General features: G+C 47.6%; 1 protein-coding gene across 1 annotated transcript in view; it reads left to right on the top strand.

Moving 5' to 3' along the window:
- The first annotated feature begins 9,349 nt into the window (after nucleotides 1–9,349).
- Nucleotides 9,350–11,662, top strand: part of ADARB1 (adenosine deaminase RNA specific B1) — a 68,170-nt gene continuing 65,857 nt past the window's right edge. Inside the window, exon 1 of the mRNA XM_063093549.1 lies at nucleotides 9,350–9,393. The gene's annotated coding sequence lies outside the window, so the exon portion shown is untranslated. The remainder of the gene's footprint in view (nucleotides 9,394–11,662) is intronic.

Below are 11,662 nucleotides of genomic sequence, written 5' to 3'. Positions count from 1 at the left end.
AGTTCGTCTTGTGTTTTTCTGGCATTAGTCACTGTCACGGCGCAGGAGCAGGTGTCTTTTTTCCTGATTTATTTGTGTCAGTGCAATAAGAGGTGTTAATGCACGGACGGCTCCCTTAGGTGAAGGGAGCAGATGGAGAGCAACTATCAAGATTGGGGAGTTTGTTTCCATCTGAAGCTTTATGGGAAAGGGAACTAAGATGGCTTTTCCTTTAGCCTCTGTCATTCCAGAGTCTTAAAAGTGCTTTTACTTGCTCTTCTATTCAGAAACTAGAAAGCCAAACCCAAGAAATGTCTCCCCACTAGGTTTTGCCCACAGTACTTAAAAATGTGGATGAATTTCTTTATTTCGAGGCTCTCAGAACTTGTTGACACTGCTGGCCTGGCAGGAAGTCCACATCTGACTAATCCCATGAGACAGGGCTTCATAAAGGACAGGGACCGGGCCTGCCTCCTAGGGGGCTTGCTAGGCCCAGGCTCCGCACGTGGCACAAACTCTTTCTGCTTACTAGGCAGTCACACTGGAAGCGAGAGTCATTTCAAATAAGGCACTCCAGGTATGTGTTTGGCCACACAGTCTTTGTCCAGTTGTATCCAAGATGCAATTGCACAGAGTCTTTTTGAAGCTGCGCAGTAAGCTGCATTGTCAGGAAGACTGAAGTGGCTCAGTGCAAGTACTTGTTCCTGAATTCCAAAAGGCAAGGGGAGTAAGATGCCATTTAAACAACTTTTCATTTAAACTTCGAAAGCATAGTGTGCTAGATTAAGGGCTAGAGACAGACGAAGAAGAAAGAGAAAGGGCTTCCTTATGCATACTTTAGAAAACAAAACATTAAAGAAAATACCAACAAGATTCTAAACAAAGAGCTATAATTAGTGTTTCCTAATCAGTTCCTTAAGTTTTAGTTAATTCCTCTTGGATTGTGGATCATTAATCAGTTTTTGCAGTCATGGGCTTCTGGGCTCAAAGTCCTGGTGATCCCAACTCACTTCCCTGGTGGAGTGGATGGCTGTCTAAGTGTGTGAGCTTGTGCTCAGAAGTGTGAGCCCTGAGCTACTCTTGAAGTGTCAGCGGTGAAGGTTTCTGTGCCATCACATCTGAGGCTGGGGTCCTCTTCCGAGCTTACTGGCTCTTGGCAGAATTCAGTTCCTTGTGGTTATAGGCCTGAGGCACTCAACTCTGGCACTGCCTGTTGCCCCCTGCCGTGAAGTCCTTAAGCTCATTTATTAACTACTTACAGATATAAAACATCTATAAAAGCTCCTACCATGCGGCCCTTTCTGTGTGCCCCTTGTACCCGCCACGCAGCCCTCTTTACATCTTGGTGGTTTGCTGCTCAAGGCCTGTGGGTGAGTGTCCCCCTGGCTCCTTACCTCTCTGACTTCTCCCATCCAGGGCTCACCTGCTCAGGTCAGGTTCAGCCAGGATAATTTCCCTTCTGATGAACTTAAAGTCAGCCGATTAGGGACCATAATTACATCTGCAAAATCCCTTCACATTTACCACATATGGCACTATATCCCATCATATTCACAGGCCCACCCACCCAAAAGATAAGGGGATTATACAAAGTGGGTACACCAGGGCAGGATACCAACACTACACAGATGGAGAAAAGAAGCTGCTACACCTGTACATGATAGGTGTGCAGCTGACACAAGTGTGTACCTGACAGAGGCCTGGCTTTGTTTCCAGAATCCCTAATACATGAAAATCCTATAAATCAATAGGACAAGGCAGTAGTACAATGAAATTTGGGGCATAAAAGGTGAAATCTGAATGGCCAATAAGCATGTGAAAAGGTACTCCTGCATTCAGCAGACCTTGAGGGCCACTGCAGGCTAGACCTCACTAGTGATGAAGCTGCAGGGACGTGAGTCTTCCCATCAAGCTGTGCAGGTGAGGGTGGTGGACACACAGCGCTGAGCACCAGTGCCTCTGACGCTGCGTGGGCCCTGAGGCCTGGGCAGAGACTTCTTTGCAGCTGCCCGGGTCTTCGGAGGCAGGGACTTGCAACCACAGCCTGTGAGCACATTCTGGGCCCTGGGAGCTATGAATGGTTTTTACGTTTCTGAGGAGTTGAAAAACAAAGGAGAGTATGCAGCAAAGACTGGACGCAGGTAGTCTGCAAAGCCTAAAAGACTCACCACCTGGCCCCTCACAGCGGTGTTGCAGCCCTCCAAGGGGTGAGCCAGTGGGCAGTACCTGATCTGGGTTCTCGATTCCACTGAGTCTGGAATTGGAAGGTCTCAAGGAGGACTGGGTGGTGGGCAGAACTTCCAGATCCCAAAGTGCCTTGTCCATGGCTGCATTTAAACCCAGAGGGCAGAACTGCCACCTGCTGTCCACTTCTCCTGAGACTCAATGGTGTGACTACAGGTACTGAGGGAATGTATGACCACAAGCAGGCAAAGAAAATGACAGCCAACCTCGGAGGGCTCAGCAGTTGATGGGGAGAAAACCACACTGGGTAACCTGGAAGAAACAGTTCCTGACGAGGCAAAAAGATTGGGAGGGACAGAAACTGACTTACACCAAAAGGCGAAGTAAAGCCTCAAGGAGACGCAGGCAGAGGTCCAGGAAGACTTTCTGAGGTCAACAAACCTACTATACACATTTCAGAATTTAGTAGGCAAACTGGAAAGACTGGAAAGAAGCAGGGGCAAGCTGAATAGCACATTGGTGGGCTGGGGTCGGGGGAAGCCTGGAGGCCCAGGTGGTGGGAGGTACAAGGCACGAGGAGGGGCCTTGGGATGCCCCCCCAGGAGGGTGCCATGGTCCTGGACCATGGGTGGGGCTGGATGGAAACTGCTGCCCCCTCACCCTCTCAGGTGGGCCCTTGGTGACAGGGTTGGAATGAAGCTGAGCACTGTCGTAAGAATCTGACCACCCACAACTCCTTTCCAGAGACCCCTTGGTGTACAGGCCAGCAGCAGCTATGAAACCAGGTGGCATCAGAGTGGGAACAGTGGCCAGTACACGAGGAGTCACACATGACAGTCTCTTGCCACAGTTCATCCTGCAGCAGCCCAGATACAGAGGGCTGGAGCCCGGACAGTAGGGTGGTCAGGGGACAGGAGCAAGACCAGCGCTCCGCCTGCCAAAGTTGGTAGAAGGAGTGAAAGATCCTGTCTCACGTGGTGGTGGGCAGCTGTTGGATATCGGATACTTTGACAACTCGCTTGCAAAAGAAATCTCCTCCAATTGGAGGTAGCCCTGTCCCATCCCCTCTTCCAGTACCCTCATGGTGGGTGAGGCATTAAGGACAGCGGGAAGGTTTGAGTCTTTCAGCATGTTCTGCTTGATGGGAGGGAGACACCCCTCTCTAAAACATGTGTGTCCTCAACATTTGTTTTCCCCAGAGCTGGGGCCTCAGCCCAAGCTAAAAACTACGGACATGCTAGATGTAGGGAAGATGACATGAAATAAACGGGGGAAATAAATGGAGTTCAGTTTGCCAGAGTGGGCAATGGAGTTTTGGTATTTGTTACTCTGGGAATTCCATTTCATGGAACCTGTAGTAATGCTCAAAAAGATTTGTAAAGCATTCTGGACCCATTCATCCCTGTATCCGGCAGAGATCCTCTCAGCCCTCTGAGTAGGAACTGGGCGAGGCCCCAGGGACAAGGGGGGACAGAACAGCCCTGGCGGCAGGTGGGGAGTGAGAACAATAATGCTGCCACCACCAGGCTGTGTCTCCTGGGCTGGCTAGTACGAGGGGCAGATACCTCTCGAGGGGCTTACTTTTCACAAGGCCCCAGGAGACGTCCCCATACCAGAGGTGGCATCTGAGGGCATGCCCCACCTGGCTTCTCTCATTAACAACACCTGAGCTTGCCATGCAGGGAGGAAAGCCCTCTGTGCTGAGGGCGTGGGGGAGATGTGGCCACTGCCAGTGTCCACAGGGGCCAGGGGAGCTAGTGCACACGGAACAAGGGAGATAGTGATTTGGGATTGTCTCCCACTTTAAAAATTAAAAATAATCCGAGTAAAGCTTGGTTTGAACAGCATCAAGTTTGAAAAATTTCTAAAAAGTGGTTAGATTCCCAGTTTGTATGTATTGTGGCTTTAAGTTTCCAAAAAAATACATAATTAAGCTCAAAAGTACAACTTGAATAAATAATTCATTGTTGAGTGTAAAATCATAAATATCTAAAGTTCTTAGAAGTTGATCAGTAATTTTCTTTCAGCCATTTTGTGCTTTGGTCATGACTAAATTTAAGTGGATTCAGATACCTTTAAGACTGGTACACAAAAGGAAAGAAGTTAGATGATTCATCTTTAGATTCAGGAACACCTGAATTTAGTTCTTTCCAGTATTTCCTGGTGGCTTTTTCTCATGGAGGGACTTGTAGAGGTATGGCAGCACCCCCTTGTGGACACACTGATGCTGTGTAAGGCACTCAGTGCAGAATTAACCAGCCTCCTGCTCCTGCTGTGCAGAGAATTCTGGAAGACGTCTGACTCCTGACCACCTTCTTAGCCCCCTGTTATAGTCATGCCCAAGGAGCTGTTGACCGTTGTTGGCGACTGGCATCCTTCCTCAGTCTTCTGGCCCATGAGTGACCTGTAGGCGTGGACTGGAGCAGCATTTGGGGTGTGGTCATGCTGGAGTGGCTGGCAGTAGTGAGGAGTCAAGGTCCTCCAGTCAGATTTAAAGGAATGAAATGTACAAAGTCGCTGTAGAGGAAGGGTGGTGCATTCTTCATTCAGTGATGGAACTCGAGACTCTGCAGGGCCTGAGCAAGGTGCGGGACAAGGCCAGACATGGTCTCTGCCCTCAACATGCGGACAGTCCAGTGGGCTTGGGAGGGGCCTGCGATGGCAGTAGCATCAGCTGGTACTGTGGAAGGGGGTAAGAGGAGGGGCCCGTTCTACTGGAGGCAGGGGCAGGTGAGTTTTGTGGACACGGGGGTTGAAATGAGTCTGGGGAGCTGAGCCCGAGTTTTCCAGGCAGTCAGTGTGGGGCGGTGGGTACCCAGGCTGGGCACCCAGGCCGCAGGAGCAGCAGGCGGAAGCAGGAGACAACTCCAAGTGGAGGGAGCAGGCGAGGCAGGGAGTGTGTGGGTGCATGTGGTGGGAGGAGGGAGACTGCATCTTCCTTAAAGGTAGACAGGTCACATAACCCAGAAGGGCTTTCATGAGCAGTGGCAGTCCGTAGCCCGTGCTCTCCTCAGAGGCATCACTGATTTTTTTAAATGAGTTTTAGATACTTATATTTCTGTATTCGTTAGGATTGGTTGCAAGTGGGAGAGACACAACATAGCAGGGGCTTAAGCAAGAGAGGGTGCTTAGGCAGGCAGGGCTGGACTGGCTCCAGTGGTCGGGGCTGCAGGCTCTTCCTGTCCTGGTGTTGGGCCTGCCGTGTTGGGCTCATCCGTGGGGGGTGCGTGCACAGCTGGCCCTGACACTTCTGTTTCTTCCCTTTGGATGTAACTTTGGTCATGTGACCACAACGTGTGGCAAGGGAGGCTGGGGCCTTCATTCTCCGTGGGTGGCCGTGTGCTCAGGATGTTGGGGCAGTGATGACAGACCCAGCCATACTTTCCATTTCCAAATATGACACTTGCTATTTTTTGATTTGTAAACTTTATATATTATCTGTCGACTTTCAATTCAGGTAGAGGATTTAGCCCACTTATATTTCTCCTACATTCCTTCTTTTCCTATGTCATTTAGGAATGCTTTTGGCTGAAAGCAACAGATAATATGACTTACAGTGTCTTAAACAACCTGGAATGTATTCACTTATTTATTACATAAATAAGTAAATGATTCAGAGGTAGATCTCTGCTGGGGTTGGTTCAGAGGTGTGTACCCTGTCAGGATTCTGGGTCAGCGTTTACATTCTCATAACCATTCCCTCATGGTGGCAGAATGGCTGCTGTGCTCCAGGCATCACATCCACTTTCAAGGCAGAAACAACTGAGAAGGGCAGGCAGTGCAGCTCACGTCTTGGCTGTCATCAGGAATATTCCAGAAGCCTCCAGCGTACCTCCACTTATATATCATTGGCCAGAACTGAGCCTTGCGGCCATCTACGGTCACAATGGAGGCTGAGGAAAGAAGTCTTTAACACTTGTTTCATCCCTGGGGGAGGGGCAGGGGAGGGGCTCGAGGATGAGCATTGGGTCTGCCAGCCAGTGCTGGAGCCACACTCCTCTGCTGGTTGTCCAAGGAACATCTGTGGTCTGCCTGCTCAGGGTCCATGTGAGACAACGAGAGCACTCACCTGCCCTTCACTCTGGCACACCTCCACTGTGCAATCCTGTCTGTCATCTACATCATCACAGCAGAAAACTTCATGGTCTGTTCTGTAGCCATGGTTCTGTCAAAGTTTCAAATCTATAAATGGCGCTTATATCGTTGTGGTAATTGCTGAAGTCATGCCACATTTTCATTTATTGGATTGTGCCTTTTTGGGTTAAGTTGTATGTGTGCTTGCATTCTTACATGGCATGCAGTGGTATGATCGCGCCTGCCCTTGCCAGCTCTGTGCCTGGGGGCAGGCGGCTCAGCCTCTCTGCTTGGTTTCCTCATCCATGAAGTGGGGACAGCAGCAGTTCTGCCTTGTGGGGTGCTGGTGAGGGTCCAGTACATTAGTATGTATGGAGCCCTGTGGTCGCAGGGCACAATGGGTGCTGGCAGCCATGCCCTCCTTGCTTTCTTGTTGAGAGAGCAACTACTTATTTTCCTCATTTTACATCCAGGCTTTTCCAGCTCATTAATTCTGTTTTCTGGAATCCATCGCATCTGTTCTTCTTGAAATCCATTTATTTTTCGCTTTATTTCAAATTGACATGGTAATGTTATTATACATTTTGGGGTTTTTTTCCCTGGAATTTTTGTTTTTTAAACTGGATTTATTGAGGTATAATTTACATGCAGTAGAAATCACCCTTTTAAGTGTACAGTTTGTAAGTTCAGGCAAATGTATACAGTTATCACTCTACCACTGCAATCAAGGTAGAGCACATTTCCTTTGCCCCATAATGTTTCTCCTTGCCCCACATAGATGTCCTGACCTTCCATGGGCACAGAGTGACCTTGTCTAGTGATGATTTCTATGACATTGCTTGTGTTCAGCACAACACCAAGACCAAGCTGTGGGAACAGGCCAGCTTGTGGGTCTTGGGCTGCGTTATGGGCTGCACCACACAACAGCAGATGGTGCTGTAGGATCGCTTCTGGGACACTGAGCAGTTTGGACAGCATTCTGTGCTGCAGCTACTGAGAATTTTTCCAGCTGGCCAGTACGGGGATTCGAACCCTTGACCTTGGTGTTACAAGGCTGTGCTTTAACCAAGTGAACCAACCAGCCAGCCTTTTTTTTCTTTTCTTTTTTTGGTAGCTGGCTGGTATGGAGATCCGAACCCATGAGAAAGCCTCTTGTTTTCATGTTATTAGGATATGTTTGCATGCGTTCCCAGCCAGAGCCCAGGTGCCCACTTCCTTCTGAAAAGTTTGTACTCACTGGCTTTACTTTAATCGTTTTAAAGGACACATGAGGCAGTGGCATTGAATACTTACAGTTTGTTTAATTCAGTGAGTGATCTGGTTTATAAACAAAATTTGTAAATTTAACTATAATAAATTGAATCTGTGGAAGGGGGTTACTGTCTTATGGAATTAGAAGGTATAGTTTCATACATCTTTTCCAATTTAAGAAATACTGTTATTTTGCTTGTACAGTTTATGTGTAGCAAATTTTTGTCCTACTGCTTTAGTTTACTATTTCAAATAGGTAATGATTAAGATAAAATGCAAAAAAGTTTGCCTAAACTATCAAGTTCTAAATATGTGGTAACAGATTGCCATTTTAATGACTAAATGAACTAAATTTGTTTATGTTTGTGTTTGATCCTTAGTGCAGAGTTGGCAATATAAAGAATGATTTAAATATTTAAGTTTTAAAACTGCTCCTCCATAGATGCCTGTCTCACCTTGCGTGTGGTCACCAATGAGGCTGCACCCCACACTTATTCCCACCTTCCCTCCCGACTCACACTCCTCTGAGCCTGACAGTGCAGCAGGGTGGGGGAGGCACTGGAGGGGTCACCCACGTATCCTGGGGCCAGAAGTCTTGGCTCACATTCTGCCCACATGGTCACAGACTTCCAGAAGGTTAGAGTGAAGGAGATTTAGCCAGTAGAGTTTTCTCTGGCCCAGAACAGGTGCAGGGCCTGCCACAAAGCCTCCTCCTTAGTAATGGCCCAGGAAGGGCACTCAGATCCCTGGTGCCTCCTGCTCTACTGGAGGCTTTAGCTCTCCTGGAAGTCCCAGGACAATCCCCCCTGAATCTTCCATCCCAGGCCTCCAGCAGTCTGGAGGATAATGGCGTGGGGTGGGGTGAGTCCTGGAGACTGCGTTTTATTTGTGAGGCACTTGGGTCTGTGGGGATGGGACATGAAGGCCTAAGACTACTCCCTGTAGGACTCCATGGATTTGGGAGTGGAAGTACCACAACACCCCTGGGGATTTCATAGGAACCCTCACCCTCACCTCCACCCCTTCACAGTGAACAACAGCCTGACTGTAACCAAAGTTTGGAGCCATGCTTTCTTTTTCTTAGAACTTTGTAATATTTCATTGCTGTTGTCCAGCCCGACTTTATCTTAATAATTTGATTGGTTTTAGTCTGGATTCCTTTACGATTCTTTATTCATGGAGTCCAGTTTACTGGTCACCCCTTATCAGTGGGGAACACGTTTCAAGACTCCCAGTAGATGCCTGAGACTGCAGATAATGCTGAACCCTGTGTGCTGTGTTTTTCCCTATGCATGCGTACCTGTTACTAAGGACTAAGGTTAGCTGTGCACTTGTCCATCACACACGGTGGCATGACTTTGGTGGCCGAGATGCAGTGGCAGAGCCAGCACCAGTTTCTTCTTCTTCACAGTGTCACAAGGGGAGATTCGTTCTTACCACAGATCTTAGTAGCCTCAGCCTGCGATTCTTCCTTACTAAGTTGAAAACTTTCACTTTGTCACTTAAGCCCTTTATGGCTTTTCTTTGGCATGTCTGAGTCACTAGGATCGCTCTGCTTGAGCTTGGGGGCCATTATGAAGTAAAGTAAGGGTGACTTGAACACAGGCACCATGATCCCGCAACAGTCAATCTGATACCCGAGACGGTTACCAGGTGGTAAAGGGCTCATGACATCTTCAGGGTGGATGCGCTGGACACAGGGATTCACATCCCGGGCGGGACAGCAGGACAGTGCGAGGTTTTGTCATGCTGCTCAGAACAGCATGCAATTTAAATCTTAGGAATTGTTTATTTCTGGAATTTTCCATTTAATGTTTTCAGACCACAGTTGACCATGGGTAACTGAAACTGCAGAAAGCAAAACCGTGGATGAAGGGGGACCGCTGTACCATTGCTGTAAAAAGTGTGAGTTCTCAGTGCTTTTGATCATCTTTTCTAGGAACGGGAGTGTCCCTTCAGTGGCAGATCTGGGTATTTATTTCTGGGAGTCCCTTCTGTTGTGACTTTGAGTATTTTCCCTGTCAGTTGTTGTGTTTAGAACCATGACTTGTGTGCCTTTGGCTCTCCAATGTATGGGGCCGGGCTGTCCGACTTCGTATTCCTTTTAATGTTTTTCTTTTTCATTTAGTCTTCTTTGTGTTCTTCAGTCTGACCTGAGTATTTTGGTCCCTTTTGTATATTTCTTATACACGTGTGTTTCTGTAGTTTCTTTAATCTACACATATCCAATTAAAAAAAAAAATGTCTGGAATCATTTATAAATAGATTAACTTGGCCATAGGGTTTTTTTTTACTATAGACTAAACAAAATTTCTCTGTCTTCTTTGAAGGACCAACCAGTTTTAGATTATATTTCAAGAAATTTGTATTCTGTTTTGTTTTTAATAGTCAGTCATAGTAAGCATTGTTTTTAAAGGCTGCCTAAATACTAGTCTTTAGAGACATACCTGCTTAAACAGTGGCTATCAATAGTTTAGTTTCAAATTTATGTTCAGGCCTGATACAAATATTTCTCTAAAATTTTCATTCAGTCTGTAACTGAGAATTGGAGCTCTCTGTGCATAACCCTAGGCCTCCTAGGTTTGAGTTCACCTGCTGCTGCCAGCATTGTGCCTAGCCTTAGCTACCCATGGGCTGCCTTCGCCATCCATGGGCCACCTTGGCCACTGTGGACCACCTTAGCTAACTGTGGACCACCTTAGCCACTGTGGGCCACATCAGCTACCTATGGGACACCTTAGCCACTGTGGTCCACTGTCTGTGGTTGCTTCCTTGCTTTAGCCTCTCTCATAAAGCTAGGGCTCTTAATTCAACTACCTCACCCCACCCCCTTTTTTTTTTTGGCTGCTTTCTTTTTTTCTTTTTTGTCCTTCACATCCGAAACCTGCTATAACTCATTTGATAAATGTCAACTTTGATTTTTAACCCAAAATTCCTTGGTAAAGTCACCTTAAAAGAAATGAAAAAGACTTAATTGAATTCATTATCTTGAACAAGTGGAGGAATGTTGCAAGTAGACTGGAAATTATACTTAGTCTGATCTGTTTGAAACCGTTTTATTATAGAAAATAGAAATGTGTTAAAGAAATATGTATAAATTATTTTGACTTAACATTATATAAGGAATCTTAATATACTAAAAAAGCAAACTTTAGTATTCATGTTTTTGCTTTAATTGGGAAGCATAGTAGGGGGGCAAAGAGCTTGGGTCCCAGTTTATAAAGAGGAGCCTGAGAGTGGATCAGGCTCTGTAGCTTGCCCAGGGCCACACACTGGCCAAGGGACAGAGCCCTGTCAGGGCACTCCTCCTGAAAACGCTTTAGCACTCATGCTGTAAGGACAGCTGAAGCTTGGGGCACCTGCTGTGTCATGTGCACCGTCCTCACTTGGTCCTCTCAGCAAACCCAGGTACTTGCATCATCATCTGTGTTTTACAGATGAGGATATGAAGAACTAAGAGTGTGAGAACTTGCCCAAGGCCTCTGGCTAGTAGGAGGTGGAGTGGGGCTTTGACCAAGGGACCAGCTCTGGACTCGATACTGGTTACTGCTCTGCCTTAACCATGGCCATGCTGTCCAGCTGTGCAGGTTGTAGACTGCACAGCTCTACTCACACAGACAGAAGCTTGGTTGGCATCCCTGCTGGCTGTGGAACAAACGGTGGCTGTGTCCAGGCTCCCCTCGTACAGTCATTTCGGAGTCTCCTTTACTGAGAACTGGTGAAGTTTGAGTGAACTAATGTATGTGTAGTGGCTGACAGGGCAGTGGTCACTTGATACACTCGTGGTGTGCACTGCGCCTTGGGGGCTGCTCCCTCAGAGCTCACTGCTCCTTCCCCTCTTCCAGCTTCCCAGCAGTGGCCTGCTTCCAGGTTCTATCTGTGCTTATTACTCGGAGGTCTCACCCAGTCTCACCTCTTCAGGTGTGTCCCACACCTGTGTCTCCAGCCCAGACCTTCCTCCTGCTCTCCAGACTCAGACTCCAAGTTCAGCCAGTGTCTTCTTTTGGGGATGTACAGATGTCTGCAACCTCAGACTTCAAACTGAGCTCCCGATTCCCTCACCCCCACTACTGTCTTCCCATCTCAGCAGCTCCTTCCTTCCAGCTTCAGTCCCATGTCCATACCGTCTCAAGCCTGTGGGCTGCATCTTCAGAGTGCACTGAGGCTGCCTTCC

This window comes from Cynocephalus volans, chromosome 1 (assembly GCF_027409185.1).
Source record: "Cynocephalus volans isolate mCynVol1 chromosome 1, mCynVol1.pri, whole genome shotgun sequence".
NCBI classification, from domain to species: Eukaryota; Metazoa; Chordata; class Mammalia; order Dermoptera; family Cynocephalidae; genus Cynocephalus; species Cynocephalus volans.
Note: the sequence above shows the minus strand (reverse complement) of the source record. Positions and strands in the feature narration are given on the sequence as shown.